Source organism: Schistocerca cancellata, chromosome 6 (genome assembly GCF_023864275.1).
Source record: "Schistocerca cancellata isolate TAMUIC-IGC-003103 chromosome 6, iqSchCanc2.1, whole genome shotgun sequence".
Taxonomy (NCBI): domain Eukaryota; kingdom Metazoa; phylum Arthropoda; class Insecta; order Orthoptera; family Acrididae; genus Schistocerca; species Schistocerca cancellata.
The window spans coordinates 451691324-451708545 of record NC_064631.1 but is presented as its reverse complement, the minus strand read 5'-3'; positions in this window follow the sequence as shown (position 1 = coordinate 451708545).

Genomic DNA, 17222 nt, shown 5'->3' with positions numbered 1-17222 from the left:
CCAGGAACCGCGGTGTTGGCCGTCGAATGGCGCTAGCTGCGCAGCATTTGTGCACCGCCGCCGTCAGTGTCAGCCAGTTTGCCGTGGCATACGGAGCTCCATCGCAGTCTTTAACACTGGTAGCATGCCGCGACAGCGTGGACGTGAACCGTATGTGCAGTTGACGGACTTTGAGCGGGGGCGTATAGTGGGCATGCGGGAGGCCGGGTGGACGTACCGCCGAATTGCTCAACACGTGGGGCGTGAGGTCTCCACAGTACATCGATGTTGTCGCCAGTGGTCGGCGGAAGGTGCACGTGCCCGTCGACCTGGGACCGGACCGCAGCGACGCACGGATGCACGCCAAGACCGTAGGATTCTACGCAGTGACGTAGGGGACCGCACCGCCACTTCCCAGCAAATTAGGGACACTGTTGCTCCTGGGGTATCGGCGAGGACCATTCGCAACCGTCTCCATGAAGCTGGGCTACGGTCCCGCACACCGTTAGGCCATCTTCCGCTCACGCTCCAACATCGTGCAGCCCGCCTCCAGTGGTGTCGCGACAGGCGTGAATGGAGGGACGAATGGAGACGTGTCGTCTTCAGCGATGAGAGTCGCTTCTGCCTTGGTGCCAATGATGGTCGTATGCGTGTTTGGCGCCGTGCAGGTGAGCGCCACAATCAGGACTGCATACGACCGAGGCACACAGGGCCAACACCCGGCATCATGGTGTGGGGAGCGATCTCCTACACTGGCCGTACACCACTGGTGATCGTCGAGGGGACACTGAATAGTGCACGGTACATCCAAACCGTCATCGAACCCATCGTTCTACCATTCCTAGACCGGCAAGGGAACTTGCTGTTCCAACAGGACAATGCACGTCCGCATGTATCCCGTGCCACCCAACGTGCTCTAGAAGGTGTAAGTCAACTACCCTGGGCAGCAAGATCTCCGGATCTGTCCCCCATTGAGCATGTTTGGGACTGGATGAAGCGTCGTCTCACGCGGTCTGCACGTCCAGCACGAACGCAGGTCCAAGTGAGGCGCCAGGTGGAAATGGCATGGCAAGCCGTTCCACAGGACTACATCCAGCATCTCTAAGATCGTCTCCATGGTAGAATAGCAGCCTGCATTGCTGCGAAAGGTGGATATACACTGTACTAGTGCCGACATTGTGCATGCTCTGTTGCCTGTGTCTATGTGCCTGTGGTTCTGTCAGTGTGATCATGTGATGTATCTGACCCCAGGAATGTGTCAGTAAAGTTTCCCCTTCCTGGGACAATGAATTCACGGTGTTCTTATTTCAATTTCCAGGAGTGTATAAGTTGAACAACAGGGAAACAATAGATTCCTACAGCACGTAATTAGCAATGAACAAAAACACAGCTCGCGAGATATTCACTTCTAAACGCACACTACGTCTTCACCGAAGAAGCCGCGGAAATCTCACAAGTTCACAAGTCGGCACTCCAAAGTATTTCTATCTGCCACGACCACGCGCAAACTGCTCCACTGTCCAAGTCTTCCCGCCGACTGTGCGTCCGTCGAGCCGTATTATCCGCGTCCCGCACTTTCCGTGTCCTGTGCGCCTGTCCAGCACTTCCCGTGTCCAGTCCCGTACTGCTTGTGTCCTGTGCGACCGTCCCCCGCGCCGCACTCTTCCAAACTATCGAACTCGCTTCCATCCAGTCTCCCCATTCACGAGCGCTGTGATTGGCTAGAGCACTCGCGCCATGTCTCCTAGCCAACGCACACTCAAAAACATAATGAAACATATTGTAAATACTGGCTTTACATTTAAATAGTTGAAATTAAATAAACATATATCAAAGGAATAGAACTAAATGTAGGCCAGTAGCCTAATGTCTCTGTGCTTTCTAAACACAGTAAATATTTAACCAATTTGTTCATGAATAGTATATACCGGGTATAAAGAAAGACATAGAGGAATAAATATATTTATAAGCATGCTGCTACCGTTTTTTCGTGTAACTGTGGAGTACTTATGGCCTGACGCGATCGATAGTAATCGGCCAATTGGACCTCCAATGACTCATGTGCTATTCAGGTTACATGCCTGTAATTCATACCAATTTAGGTTTACACTAATAGCGTTCTAAAGACACGGAGATCGACAAAATCGAATGAAGCGTTTATATTTTGGAAATTCTTTGCTGGGTGTTACATGTATAATTTACCCTTAGATACTAAACTTTAAACTAATAAAGATATTGAAAATGTGATTACATCATCAGAATCGAGGTGCAAATAACAGTAATGTACATGTTTCTTTTTGAGGCATCATGATTCATCTGGCTACTATTAATTTCTATACCAACTGTGAAATGTCTGCCATGATGGTTTCACAAAGTCAGCCATCATTGGCACTCCCGGCGTGTCTCCTTCATCAACATAGCGTCACTATGGAATTCCCAGCCACGCGGCTGGACCCCTCTTGCTTCGGCCAGCGTCTGCCACCACGTGGTCGGCCTGCCGAGCGGCCCGCTTCCGCCAAGCTGCTTCCTCCGAAGTTAGAATATTTTCAGGGCGCGACGACCCGCCCGTTACCTCACAAAGTGCTTCGATGAACCCTCTGCCTGGCACTTACGTGTGAACTGCAGAGTAGTCATGCTGATGTAAATGTACTATGAGTTGTTGTTGTTGTGGTCTTCAGTCCTGAGACTGGTTTGATGCAGCTCTCCATGCTACTCTATCCTGTGCAAGCTTCTTCATCTCCCAGTACGTACCGCAGCCTACATCCTTCTGAATCTGCTTTGTGTATTCATCTCTTGGTCTCCCTCTACGATTTTTACCCCCCACGCTGCCCTCCAATACTAAATTGTCGATCCCTTGATGCCTCAGAACATGTCCTACCAACCGATCCCTTCTTCTAGTCAAGTTGTGCCACAAACTCCTCTTCTCCCCAATCCTATTCAATACCTCCTCATTAGTTATGTGATCTACCCATCTAATCTTCAGCATTCTTCTGTAGCACCACATTGCGAAGGCTTCTATTCTCTTCTTTTCCAAACTATTTATCGTCCATGTTTCACTTCCTTACGTGGCTACACTCGATACAAATACTTTCAGAAACGAATTCCTGACACTTAAATCTATACTCGATGTTAATAAATTTCTCTTCTTCAGAAACGCTTTCCTAGCCATTGCCAGTCTACATTTTAAATCCTTTCTACTTCTACAATCATCAGTTATTTTGCTCCCCAAATAGTAAAACTCCTTTACTACTTTAAGTGTCTCATTTCCTAATCTAATTCCCTCAGCATCACCCGACTTAATTCGACTACATTCCATTATCCTCGTTTTGCTTCTGTTTGTAACCTCCCCCTCACTTATCGACCTTAATGACCGTGAAAAATGAAACCGCGTGTACCTAATGGGAATTTTGGAAAAGCAATCGTCACCGAAGTTAATCTGTCGGTAAAGAGGGAGGAAAGGGTTACATCTAAATGAAAGGAAAAATGCTAATGAGACAGGTGGAAATTAATTTTGAAAAGGGGTAAAGTTAATAAAGAAAGTAAATGTGCGGCCGTTACGTTAACAATTAACTAGCGTTAATTAGATATTTGAGATTTGGGGGAAATTACAGTCGCCAGTCCTAAGGACAATTACTATAGTAACTGAAAAAGAAAGGTTATTACACCTATAATTAGCACTAGAAGTGTGGCAACTGAAGGTTCACACATGTAGTGTGAAAACTGAAAGTTTATCAGAAGTAATAAATTTCGCTACACTCTGACTTAATTTAGCAAAAGAATTAATAAAACAGGGAAATCGAAAGTTAATTTAGTGACTGAAGTTAATAGTGAGCTTTCTTTCTGAAGCACATCGAAATTCAGTAAAATACGGTTTCTTGGACTAACTCAACAATCATTTCAAAAGCTACTTGAATCTACGCAATTCAGAAATAAGAGATTTAACTTTGAACTTGAATTAAATGATTCTGAACAATTAACAATAGTAAAATGTAGTACGTACCAAGCTGAGCTGCAGTCACAGGTAAGCTAAAATACGGTAACAAAGCTCGCACTCTTAATTCGCGCTTGTGTAATCTGAATATTGTAGCCAGCTATGAATGCCATAACTGAACTTCGAAATTAAAGCAGTGAAAACGAGTTAGCTATATTACTTTAATGCTGGCGTTTGAATTTCAACGACACTCGGGTTCATTTCGGAAAAGGAAGGGACTCTGCTTGGTAATGCAATTGGGACAATGAGCAACAAACGTTCATGCTAAGTTGCTGTAATTATAGTGACGAAAATGGAACAGTTTGAAAAGCTGAGGTCTGCCATACAGTTCTAAAACTTTACGTGCGTCCAGTCTTCCTCGTCGGTTGATTGAAGGTTTGAAGCCGTCGGTCGAGGAGGTGGCGACAGTCACTCATTGTCGGCCGTCGCTGTTGCAGAAGCTGGATGTTGGCGCGCCGTCTTCTCGACACGGTCACCAGACGAAACGGGCTCTTGATGTGCGCTAGTTAATGTTTCCCGTCCGCGACACCATGTCAGAAACTATCATCGCAAGTCGATCGCAATTACATGCTGCCAAACCCCGAAAGCGCGGCAACTCGCGGGAGCGTCACACAACACACCTGCTCCACTCGCTACTCCAGCCAGACTCCCTCTGCTCTGCCCGCGCTCCACGCGACAGAGTTAACACTACCAAAGATCCTACACACTTTGATTCTTCACACGACCTATCGATGTAATCGTTCGATAGCAGTTTTCCCTAGGCAAGACCCAGCGTAAAAATACAAATAATATTTACGAAACAAACCAATTATACATCACACATCCTTAAGGACATCACACACATCCATGCCCGAGGCAGGATTCGAACCTGCGACCGTAGCAGTATCGCTGTTCCGGACTGTAGCGCCTAGAACCGCTCGGCCACAGGGGCCGGCGATGTTCATCTTATATACTCCTTTCAAGACACTATCCATTCCGTTCAACTGCTCTTCCAAGTCCTTTGCTGTCTCTGACAGAATTACAATGTCATCGTCGAACCTTAAAGTTTTTATTTCCTCTTCATGGATTTTAATACCTACTCCGAATTTTTCTTTTCTTTCTTTTACTGCTTGCTCAATATACAGATTGAATAACATTGGGGAGAGGCTACAACCCTGTCTCCCTCCCTTCCCAACCACTGCTTCCCTTTCATGTCCCTCGATTCTTATAACTGCCATCTAGTCTCTGCACAAATTGTAAATAGCCTTCGCTACCTGTATTTTACCCCTGCCTCCTTCAGAATTTGAAATAGAGTATTCCAGTCAACATTGTCAAAAGCTATCCCTAAGTCGACAAATGCTATGAACGTAGGTTTTCCTTTTCTTAATCTAGCTTCTAAGATAAGTCGTAGGGTCGGTACTGCCTCACGTGTTCCCATATTTCTACGGAATCCAAACTGATCTTCCCCGAGGTCGGCTTCTACCAGTTTCTCCATTCGTTTGTAAAGAATACGCGTTAGTATTTTGCATCCGTGACTTATTAAACTGATAGTTCGGTAATTTTCACATCTGTCAGCACCTGCTTTCTTTGGGATCGGGATTATTATATTCTTCTTGAAGTCTAAGGGTGTTTCGCCTGTCTCATACATCTTTCTCAGTTTCTAAAGTTTTGTCAGGACCGGCTCTCCTAAGGCTGTCAGTAGTTCTAATGGAATGTTGTCTACTCCCGGGGCCTTGTTTCGACTTAGGTCTTTCAGTGCTCTGTCAAACTCATCACGCAGTTTCATATCTCCCATTTCATCTTCATCTACATCCTCTTCCATTTCCATAATATTACCCTCAAGTACATCACCCTTGTATAGACCCTGTATATACTCCTTCCACCTTTCTGCTTTCCCTTCTTTGCTTAGAACTGGGTTTCCATCTGAACTCTTGATATTCATACAAATGGTTCTCTTTTCTCCAAAGGCCTCTTTAATTTTCCTGTAGGCAGTATCTATCTTACCCCTAGTGAGATAAGCCTCTACATCCTTACATTTGTCCACTAGCCATGCCTGCTTAGCCATTTTGCACTTCCTGTTGATCTCATTTTTGAGACGTTTGTATTCCTTTTTGCCTGATTCATTTACTGCGTTTTTATATTTTCTCCTTTCATCAATTAAATTCAATATCTCTTCTGTTACCCAAGGATTTCTATTAGCCCTCGATTTTTTACCTACTTGATCCTCTGCTACCCTCACTATTTCATCTCTCAAAGCTACCCATCCTTCTTCTACTGTATTTATTTCCCCCATTCCTGTCAATCGTTCCCTAATTTTCTCCCTGAAGCTCTCTACAACCTCTGGTTCTGTCAGTTTATCCAGATCCTATCTCCTTAAATTCCCACCTTTTTACAGTTTCTTCAGTTTCACTATGAGAAGACGGCACAAAACCTCTGGAGGAAGGATGGACTAAGCTATTTGTTTTACTTCACATACAAGTACCGCTGTGGGAAGCACTCTTCATTTATCCTGTGTTCCTTTAGTGGTAGTCGATGGATGATTGTGTGGATAGTTGAAAAGAGATACAGTAGGAGGAAACGGAGAAAGGAACGGACCGTGACAACGTCAGAAAAAGTCTATCTTCCTCACACATTTTAGAAACAGAAACAGTGTGCTATTTAACGCCATATTAGAGACGACAGAGAAGGAAACATGCGCTGATAGTGACGGGAAGGCTAGACAGGGATGAGAGCGCTCGTTGGGCAGTTAAAATTCAACGAATCTCACCCGTCTCCCACACTTTTTAAACGGAGGAACAGTTCTCTTGCTGGTGTCGTTTCGTACACAACAGTGATGGTAACAGGTCTTGATAAAGGTGGAAGACCTAAGACCGAAGAGAGAGAGAGAGAGAGAGAGAGAGAGAGAGAGAGAGAGAGAGAGCTGGTTGGAGATATCAAACTCAACGAATCCCTCCACTCTACCGTTTTATAGAAGAGAAGTCGTTTCGTTAATTTTGTGATTTATTGGTATCACATAGACAGGAAGGCGTTTGGTGTTATTTACTCCATTTTGACGGTATTTTGGCTTGCTTAAGAAAACGTTGTAAGGTGATTCTCTTGCAGTTGATTATTATCTTACATCTCTCATTCCAGCTTCTGGCAAATTATTCGATTTTGCATGTGGAAAGGCTTAGGCTAATTCCTTTCGGTGGATTCTGTTTCTTCGCTGTAACAAGCTTCTGTATTGGTGTCAATAACCGATGTATCTTGGTGAGTCTCATGCTACGAGTTATTGCTACGATGCAGTGCATGGAGTTAGACGCAGTGTATGGAGTTCGAGTCGAGCAGAATAAGTACCAACAGGCTGAAAGAATTTTTGCGTAACAGTGTCTTTAGAAATTTTAACACTTTCATGGAACTGCTGGTTTCCTAGACAGTGCTCATTTCGCACTCTGTCATTATTATATTACAGTACAGGACAGTAGGTAAAAGAGTAGCATGCTCTCTGTGTGTATTTTCGATAACTGTGAGAGAATAAGACTACTTTTCTTCATCACATACGAATTTTTCAATAAATTTAAACTATTACGTGTTGGGGATTACTGTATATTTGTCGTAAATGTTTTCTTTTCTAAAGCGATACAATGTGGGACACTTGATATTGTCCTAAAGAAAAGAAATACTATAAAATGGTGTCGTTGCAAATTACAGAGGCATTTTAACGTTTATGTAAAATTGTTCCGAGCATTCCGGTGATTTTCCCCATACATCAACTTGTCAAATGTGTAAGTGTAAGAGAGGCTCCAATTTAACATTCTTTCGGTCTCGAATCACGACGTAATTGAATTATGTGTTGTCAGTGCGAATGTTGTATGTGCTCCGGTACGTGAGTTTCCACCATATGTTTGCTTATAAGTCGTTATTCCGTTACACGAAATTTGAGTATTCTTTCTTTGGGCCGTATCGGGTTGTATTCTATCCTAAGCACAAATGCAACTCTCAAGAAACGTGACGTGAGGGAGTAGAGTGCAGATAGGAAACTAAGGCGGTGACCTTCCAGTGGGATAGGGAAGTTGGCTAGTTTGACAGCAGAATCATTAAGGGAAGTGGAGGGTCCAAGCACTGGCGTTCGAGGGAGTATAACTGAAAATTCTTAGCCTGAAACAAATAACGCAGAAAGAAGATTAAAGCAAACTTAACGTCATAAGTACTATAAGGTTAAAAAGAATCAACAAATTTATGATTTATTTAGTACAGCCGACAAATTATGTTGATGTAACAAATTTCTGAACATCATTTGACTTCTAACACAGGAATGGTGACCGAATGGATAGAACATAGCAAATAGCTACTACAGGTCAGGCATGGACAAATTGCCTCTTACAGTAAGGAGGAATACAATGTAAAAACACTGATACCAATAGATTTCTTAATGATAACCATTTCGAAGCTTATGCTTCAGTGACAGAATTTTGTGATAATTAGTAGTCACAGTACGCAGGACTTGATCTGGTGGTTTTAAACTATTTATAAAACAGCCTGATACACTACTGTACCTCTTAATTGCCAAGCAGAATGAAATAATACTAAGTTGATATTTAATTAAAATTATTCATTGCATATCTACTCTAGGTGTATTCTGTTTAATGTTAGGTAACTCCCCCTGCACAGTTGCTGACCAAATCCCTCTCTTGGCTCTGTACAAGAGTGGCCTTATTAAGTTTTTTCAAAGAGACCAGTAGATGTTACTACTGACATGCGACTTTAATATTATTTCAAAACCTTCCATTTGCTATTCGCAAAACAATGGGGGACCACAAATTGGACAAATAGTTTGACTGCAGTAAGCGTTTAAGCCAGCAGTGTTACTAGAAAGACTGACACGACGGGTGAAGGCTTTCGTTGAATGAGTTATTTTGCATGGTTTTCGTAAAGCTGTAACTCAACAAGAAGGCTTCTAATTACTGCGTTCAACTTTTGGTAATCAGTGGCCAACAGAAATGCCTGTATATAATCGATTTCTAAAATTTCTTGGCGGTTGTGCTACCGTTAACGATTTATTTCGGGGAGGTCGACCGCAAACTGCAGTTGGTGACGGCTATCCTTCGAGAGTGCAAACCGGCTCCCAGCACCGACTCTTCATGTGCTCTAATACAGACTGTCACTCTGTAGTCTTATCTGAGTAAAATCATGCCAAAGAGAATAAAATTTTCAATAAAAGTGGGAGGGATTGACTTATAATATTGACGAGACATTTTAACTGTTATATGAATGAGTATGTACATTTAACTGTTAAATAAATGAGTATGTAATACGAAAGTATTCTTATTATGCAAAAATTCCGCTTGTACCCAATAATTTTCAGAGTTCCGTAATTTAGGACCTGCTTGCTCCAAGCTTCGGAGAAAGCAACGGCTGCTACCAATGACACAAGGAGCAGTGGATGACAAAGTCAGCCGGTCAGCACAGCGTGGGCTCCACAGCCCGATGGCGGGGTTAATGGTTTTCGCTGTAAGCGTTTGCGGAGGCCGTGAAGCAACCCGTGTCACATGGCCATCGTGCAGGAAACCTAACTGTACCGGCGTCGCTCCCAACAGCTCCTTCGCCATACCAGACGCGTATTGTGACCTGTATATTGGTACATGACGGGTCTTTTCAAAGTACTATTTTTGCTACCTCCGGGTTTTTATCTTAGCGAGCTGAACTTGATAAAAGTCACCCGGGATATGATGATGACCCTGCAGGGGTTCGAAAGCTAGCTAGTGAATAAATGAATGTTAAAAAACAGAAATGCCGTGTGGCTAGGGCCTACCATCGTGTAGACCATTCGCCTGGTGCAAGTCTTTCGAGTTGACGCCACTTCGCCGACTTGCGTGTCGATGGGAATGAAATGATGATGATAAGGACAATACAACACCCAGTCCCTGAGCGGAGAAAATCTCCGACCTAGCCGGAAATCGAACCCGGGCCATTAGCTACGACATTCCGTAGCACTGACCACTCTTCTACCAGGGGCGGAGAAATGAATGGTTATTCAAACATAAACGCACTGACCGCAGTTTCCACCAGAAAAAAATCAACTATAGTTCTTTAGTATCGCAGTCGTCTGTCTTCGGTACTATGGCTCCGACGAACTAAAAACCTTAGAGCAGAAAGTAATTAATTTATGCAGAAAACCTTAACACCGAACAGAAGACTTTACCAGAGTCGCGCATGCAACGCCATTCCGAATTATGGGAAACCTAACAGAGAGTCATTAAAAAACGCACTCGCAAGCTGAAATGACTTCGAAATTACCACAAAACCCTAGAAAAAGTGTAATAACAATATGAATTAGGGTAGACTGCAGCTCATCACGTAGCCTTTCAGCAGTAGACAGACGGGTTTAAAAGTTGACTTTTATTTATTTTTTAGCTATTGGGCAAAGTCTTTCATCAGATATGTGTCTAACATGTGTCCCTTGCATATGCGGTAGAAGACAGATCATCGACTTTGAACACGACAAAACATAATAAATTGTTCTACACCACAGAAGGATTGAATCAAACAGAGTGTAACATTGTAATAAAATGGCAAAAACATGTATCGAGCGAGGTGGCGCAGTGCTTAGCACACTGGACTCGAATTCCTGAAGTCGGTAGTCCACATCCGCGTTTGGCCATCCAAGATTTAGATGTTCCATGATTGACCAAAATCGCTCCAGCTAAATGCCTGGATGCTTCCTTCAAAGGGCATGGCCGATTTCCTTTCCCATCCTTGAAATAATCCGAGCTCGTGCTCCGTCTGTAATGACGTCGATGTCTACGGGATGTGAAACCGTAATCTTTCTTCCTTCCTTCCTTTCTTTAAGAATACAATATGATTCGTAGATCAAGTAGGCGAAATAACTATAAAATACCAAAAGTTTTGAACGTGGCTGCGTTGTCAGCGACCATTTACAAAATAAAACTAAAGCAATAACACCCTTCGGTCTCAAAAATGAAGTCTTTTCACCCAGGTTTCAACAACTATTAAGAGCGAGCAGCCCATAGTGACTTGTCTTCTATGTTTTCTATTTTAAAATGTTGTGGCTAAAGCTCTATCGTTTGATATTTATTTAATACGTGACATGCCAGTTTGAGTGTTTTACTTCTGACGAAGGCACTCTTAGTAGTTGCCGAAACCTAGGTCAAAACATTTTTGCGACCGAGGACTGTTATTGCTTTAATTTTGTCAAATACTAATATTGCAGTCAGACAGGTCATATACTGCTATGCTATCTGTCAGATTTTCTCGTCGTGACTGATTAATGGTATGCTTTAGGGTATACAGCCGAGATGTCAGTTTCATTTTATGCATAGTGTGGTTGAAATATAGTCAGCGCGTACAGATAATAATACGGCTCACGGCACCTAAAGAAGACGATTGGATCGGTAGCCAAAATATTGTACATAAAACAGAATCCTAAAATCGGCTGTATAATTACATCATTACTGCTATCCTAATTAATAGAATTGTATGAATGTTTAACAGCATTTCTGAGTTTCAACTAGTGTTAAAATAGATTAATATTTCTGTACCTTCATAGGAGATAAGCTATTTTGAATCAATTCAAGTAGCTATTGCTGCAGAAAATGTTTCTTTGAAACTCCAGTATCTCGAGGCAAAGCTATACGAGTACTGTAAACGTCCTTTCGGTAATCGTCATCACACATAGACTCATACCTGAAAGGAGGAAATTTCACATCCAAGTACTTTCTGCGTAAATAGCTGAGATGTTTCCAGAATGAATTTTCACTCTGCAGCGGAGTGTGCGCTGATTTGGAACTTTCTGACAGATTAAAACTGTATGCCGGACCGGGACATCAACCCGGAACCTTTGCCTGTTGCGGACAGTTGCGCTGTCGACTGAACTCATCAGGCAGAGAGCGTTAATCTGTTACCTACGCCAACATGAAACCCTGCATAAGTTTCCAGGTGATCGGGACAATTGTTCAAGCTTGCAATTAATTGTGGCTCTGTTCACTTCAGGAGGCATCACATATCCTTACTACAGTTCTCACTGTCAACTCTACTTCTGTGATCTGAGCAACCACAGTTCAGTTGTAGAATTATAAATAAACAAACACAGTCATACCAGATGAGCGACAAACGTTTATAAATTGTCACTTCATCACAATATTTGCAGATATAGCTATGTAGATGATGTGAAATTGAAGAGACACATGAAATCATTAGAAAGGATATGGAATGGAAGACTTACCTATTTCCGGGAAAATGCATTGCATCTTTTAGTAGTTCGGGAAAATTGTATTGCACCTACTAACAATTCTCTTTGAAGGAGTCATTAAAAATTCGAATTTTCGCACAGACAGTCATATTTTGTCAACTTATAATAAAAATTTGCAAACGAAAGAATCTGTTTGTAAACAAGTCTAATAAGCATGCCCTTTTCTAGTTTAATAATTTCAACTGAATCCTGGAAGTGAGTTGTTATAAATCCATAACTACCAGAATTCAGGGGGCAGTAAAACGTATGTCAAAATGCGAAGAATATTGTAATACGCATAATGCATAATGTGAATGCTTAATTAACAAGTATTAAAGAAACTTCAGAGACTACACATACGAATGGTACAACCGATGTCTATGGAAAGCCATATTCGTTTTTCTTACAGAACCAAGCAATCTTTTGAAAGAAGCGAAGACTTCCTCTTCTTGTGATTTACTTCTGTTTTCCCAGTCGATGTACTAAGATGGAATGTTACCGATTCACATGTTTTGTACTTTTATGAAATAATAATGCTTTCTTTCATAAATGTGTCTGCCAGTTATTTCAGATGTTTCTTTGATATCACAAAAGTGAGTTGGTTAATAAATTTTTGGGTTACAGATGGACGTATCGTGAAATTGCGCTCATATTGTTTGAATGTCAAGCGACCGATTGCTCATCGCATCGTTTCATTAAAGCATTTTATTGTTCACAATTAGACTACTGTCGACGACCATCTCGGTTTAGGTAATCGCAGTGTTCGCTACCCTTTCGGAAATTCTAAAAGAATCTTCTGTACGAACACATTATGACACAAGATTTACTAATTACGATATAAAATTCGCTGATTTGGGCACAATATTTGTTGATTTTGACAAAAAATTCGTTGATTTCGGTACAAAATTGACCGATTTAGACAAAAATTCATTGATTTCGTGGATGTAACTCATTTGTTCTGTAGTCTGTGTTTTTCTCCGAGAAACACATTTTACTGGCCATCATTTCCTATGACCGAGCGGTTCTAGGCGCTACAGTCCGGAACAGCGATACTGCTACGGTCGCAGGTTCGAATCCTGCCTCGGGCATGGATGTGTGTGATGTCCTTAGGTTAGTTAGGTTTAAGTAGTTCTAAGTTCTAGGGAGCTGATGACCTCAGATGTTAAGTCCCATTGTGCTCAGAGCCATTTGAGCCATTTTTTGAACCGTCATTTCCTAACTCTATGAGTTTACAATACACTCTGTCGGGAAGACTGGAGATTGCAATTGCTGAACCGGAATCGGATGGGAACTTTTGAAACAATTCATGTCACATATCTCAGGAAACCTAACAAGGAGTTTTCCTATCCATGTCATGTTGAACTGGGTGCAAACAGTGTATCAACACATATTAAGCATGTGGTTATAATGTTTTGACTCATCTGTATTGAAGTGTGCATTTTGATCACGTTCATCAACCACACCTTTAGATTCGTCAATTGCTGCCAAAGTCACATGATTATGATACAAAGTACGGTTTGCCCGAACAGTTCCGCACATTTTTAATATCTCGTTCAGACAGCCGGTGTAGTAGAATTTGTCCCCTCTATTCATAGAAAATATTTAGTTTTAAAGACAGCAAGTAAGTTACATTGGTTGACCAAGACTATTAAGGTTCTCCCCAATCTGGCTGTGGTGTTAGAATGTGGTGAGAGCGGTGTGGGGGGCATAGGAGCGGTGGTGGTGGCTGGGGCTGTAGCGCTGGACTCGTCACGATGCCACACAGTGCTGTAAGTTTTCTATAGCGTCGCACAAGCCTGGAGCAGATCCTGAATGTGGTGACACATGACATCAGGTTGCATAGTTTACTGTTAGTCCATCTGTGTCACTCTCAGCTACGATATTTAGCTTCTGTCTACTAACTGGGCCGGCCGAAGTGGCCGAGCGGTTCTAGGCGCTACAGTCTGGAACTGCGTGACCGCTACGGTCGGAGGTTCGTATCCTGCCTCGGGCATGGATGTGTGTGATGTCCTTGAGTTAGTTAGGTTTAAGTAGTTCTAGGTTATAGGGGACTGATGACCTTAGAAGTTAAGTCCCATAGTGCTCAGAGCCATTTGAACCATTTTCTACTAACGGGCTGTAGTACTCTGCCGTTGATGATAGCAAAGTTTTTCATCCCAGTGAGCTCTGTGATTCTAAATCACACACATCCATGCCCGAGGCAGGATTCGAACCTGCGACCGTAGCGGTCGCTCGGTTCCAGACTGTAGCGCCTAGAACCGCACGGCCACACCGGCCGGCTGTGTGATTCTAAACTTAGCATAAGTGGCCCCGCACCCGTACAGCCTGCAACAGTGAGCTCTGATGTCTGAGAGGAGGAGAATACCCTAGGAAATATTGCAAATGTCCGCCTTCTTCGATTATGTACTTGGGAGTAGTGGTCATCTTGGACTGTGACTTGAGAAAGAGGGAAGGGAGCAAACTTTGGATTTTGAATTTTACGCCATTTTATGCTTAGGACAGTTGAGCTACTTTCACCATCGCCTTGTTCTTCATTCCCCTTACGAGGCTGCAGAGCGTGGAAGGGAGCTGCCAGGCTTTTTCGAAGTCTTCCAAGGTCCTCGTTGCTTCCAGAAGGACGTTGTGCTTCGGCTTTCTGATTAGTGTGTCTCATTGTCGTGAACTGTACCTCCTTCCAGCGTGTAAGACGGGCAGGTAGGCTTCATGTTTGTAGCCTAATACCCCCCCCCCCCCTCCTCCCCCTGTCAGAACACCTATCTCGTGTTGCAGCTCATTCATTTTTGTGCTGTTTGTTGCCGAAGCCTATGCGATGTTGAATTGAATGCAGACTGAAAGAATACACAAGCGTAGGTAAAGTCCCGACTGAGTGCTCATTTGAAACCACGAAAATATCCAGCTGATAAATAAATAGCCAGCTAATGAATCAGGTACTTTGTGTTGAAAGATACCGCAACGATTCACTATGTAAAAATAAAACATCTCAAAGAATACCTATTAAATCTCGAGGACTGAGTCAAAAGTCTTCAGGTTACACTGTTCACTAACATTTTGTCACCGCCTGTGGGAGACATCCTCATTGATAGCCTTATCTCGTCTCCTGCTCATAACGAAGAAACGTCAGTAAATACTTCTGTTCATCGACCGTGGACTCTCAGCACGGAAGTTTTTACAGAAGTGAACAACGGTTGTGAAGGCTTTTTTGGAAGCACACCCGACAAAAGAATATTCACTCCTTTAAGAACCATGCTAATACAGCATAACGCCTCCTCTGTCTTTGATAATGAACTCAGGTCGACGAGAAATAGAGTCCACAGATTCCTTCAGTTATGCCACGTTTAGCTGAAGCTAGAGGTTATTAGATGCCGTAGAGTTACCAAACAGAAGGACAGGTTGACTGCTCCGTTTTCGCACTGTTGCAGATGGCCAAGCACATTTTCTACGGAATTAAGGTCGGGTGCTTTAGTGGGGATACGCGGTGCCGAAGGTGTCCGAGTATTCTTCAAATAAGGGGCATAAGCCTGCAGCCCTCAGGACTTGGTTGTGGTCATCTTTGGAGATGGGAGTGTCCACAGCATTCTCATCAGAAAGCTGTAAAAGAAAGATCCTGGTTCATGTTCACGGTCACTTGAATGACTGACCCTAGTGATGGTACGAAAAACTCACCGAAAACATCGCAGCCCTCAAGCCTGAATCTACACATTTCACACAAGGCAGCTTAAACGCCTCATTAAACCATCAGTGTGCCCGGCACCTTGTGTCATTTGAAAAGAGCTTAAAGCTGCTATACATCGGATTGCACTACACACACATAAGTTGGCTGCTGTACAGTTAAAGTGTTGTTCGACCCGTTATTTGCCGTTGTGAGCAATGGCCTTAGCGAGATAACAAAATTCATTCAAGGAAATTTCCTTCGTAATGTTTGCTCGAAAACTGGCTATCATACACTTCAATTCACTACGAGTAGGAATTTCTATCGGGTTTGAAACCGACTGCCGTTGAAAAGGAGTGACACTTGCCTCTGGTGTCGGTTAGGGTATTTTTACGACCACTGATGTTACGCTGTGTTACATAGTTGTGAGCGATATACCATTCCCTGTAGACGTGGAATAACGTCAGTGATGATGTGATCCCGAACATATCCAAATAAAATGGCTCCTTTCTGGCATTCTTTTACGTCGGCTCATAGTATTACGCTGAAACCTACAGCTGTCTGACGCATACACACCACTTCACTGACGTAACTTACACCAGCGGTGGAGGGTCACAAGACTGCCTTGTAGCACTTCTAGACCATCTATAATGTTCAAGGCGACCAGAGTACTCTTTCGAAATGGTAACATTTTGTCGGATGAGCTTATTATGATAAAGAATTCCATATCTTTTCTTTGGACATAAAATAACACCCAAACTTAGAGCTGGCCCATATAAGAGGCTGACTTCCTCTTCTCATTAGATTGCAGTAACTAGGGATTAAATATCTATTGAAACAAATGTGCACTAGTAACAGTTTGGGCACCGAAATAAAGATCTGCGGTTACTACCCACACATCACCACAAAAAACTGCCTTGCATGATATACAACATTCCATAAACTAAATGAAACTCTATGGTTCCAGATATCTTGTTAAGTCTCAAACACCTATGACGTATGTATGCAGACTGAAGCGAGGGGATTCGAACCCGGGTCTCCTGATCACTAGGCAGATGCACTAACCAGTGCACCGCTGTGGCACGGTGGCTTTGCACAACTACGTGGACTACCTCCGCATCAAACAAAACCCACTGTGCCAGGTTGGTGAAGTGGTTAACGCATCTGTCTATTGAGGAGAAGATCCGGATTCGAATCCTGGCCTCGATACAAATTTTCATTCGTCGCTTCAGTCTGCATATATACATCATGTTCCATTAATAATAATTTGGCCACTGCGCCCAAGGGTGAAACAACATTTTAGTCAATTCCTGATTATATTGGTTAAACAAGGATCTCATAATCATGGGAGGAGTTATAGGAAGAGACGTTCATAAATGGAAGTAGATACCACAGTA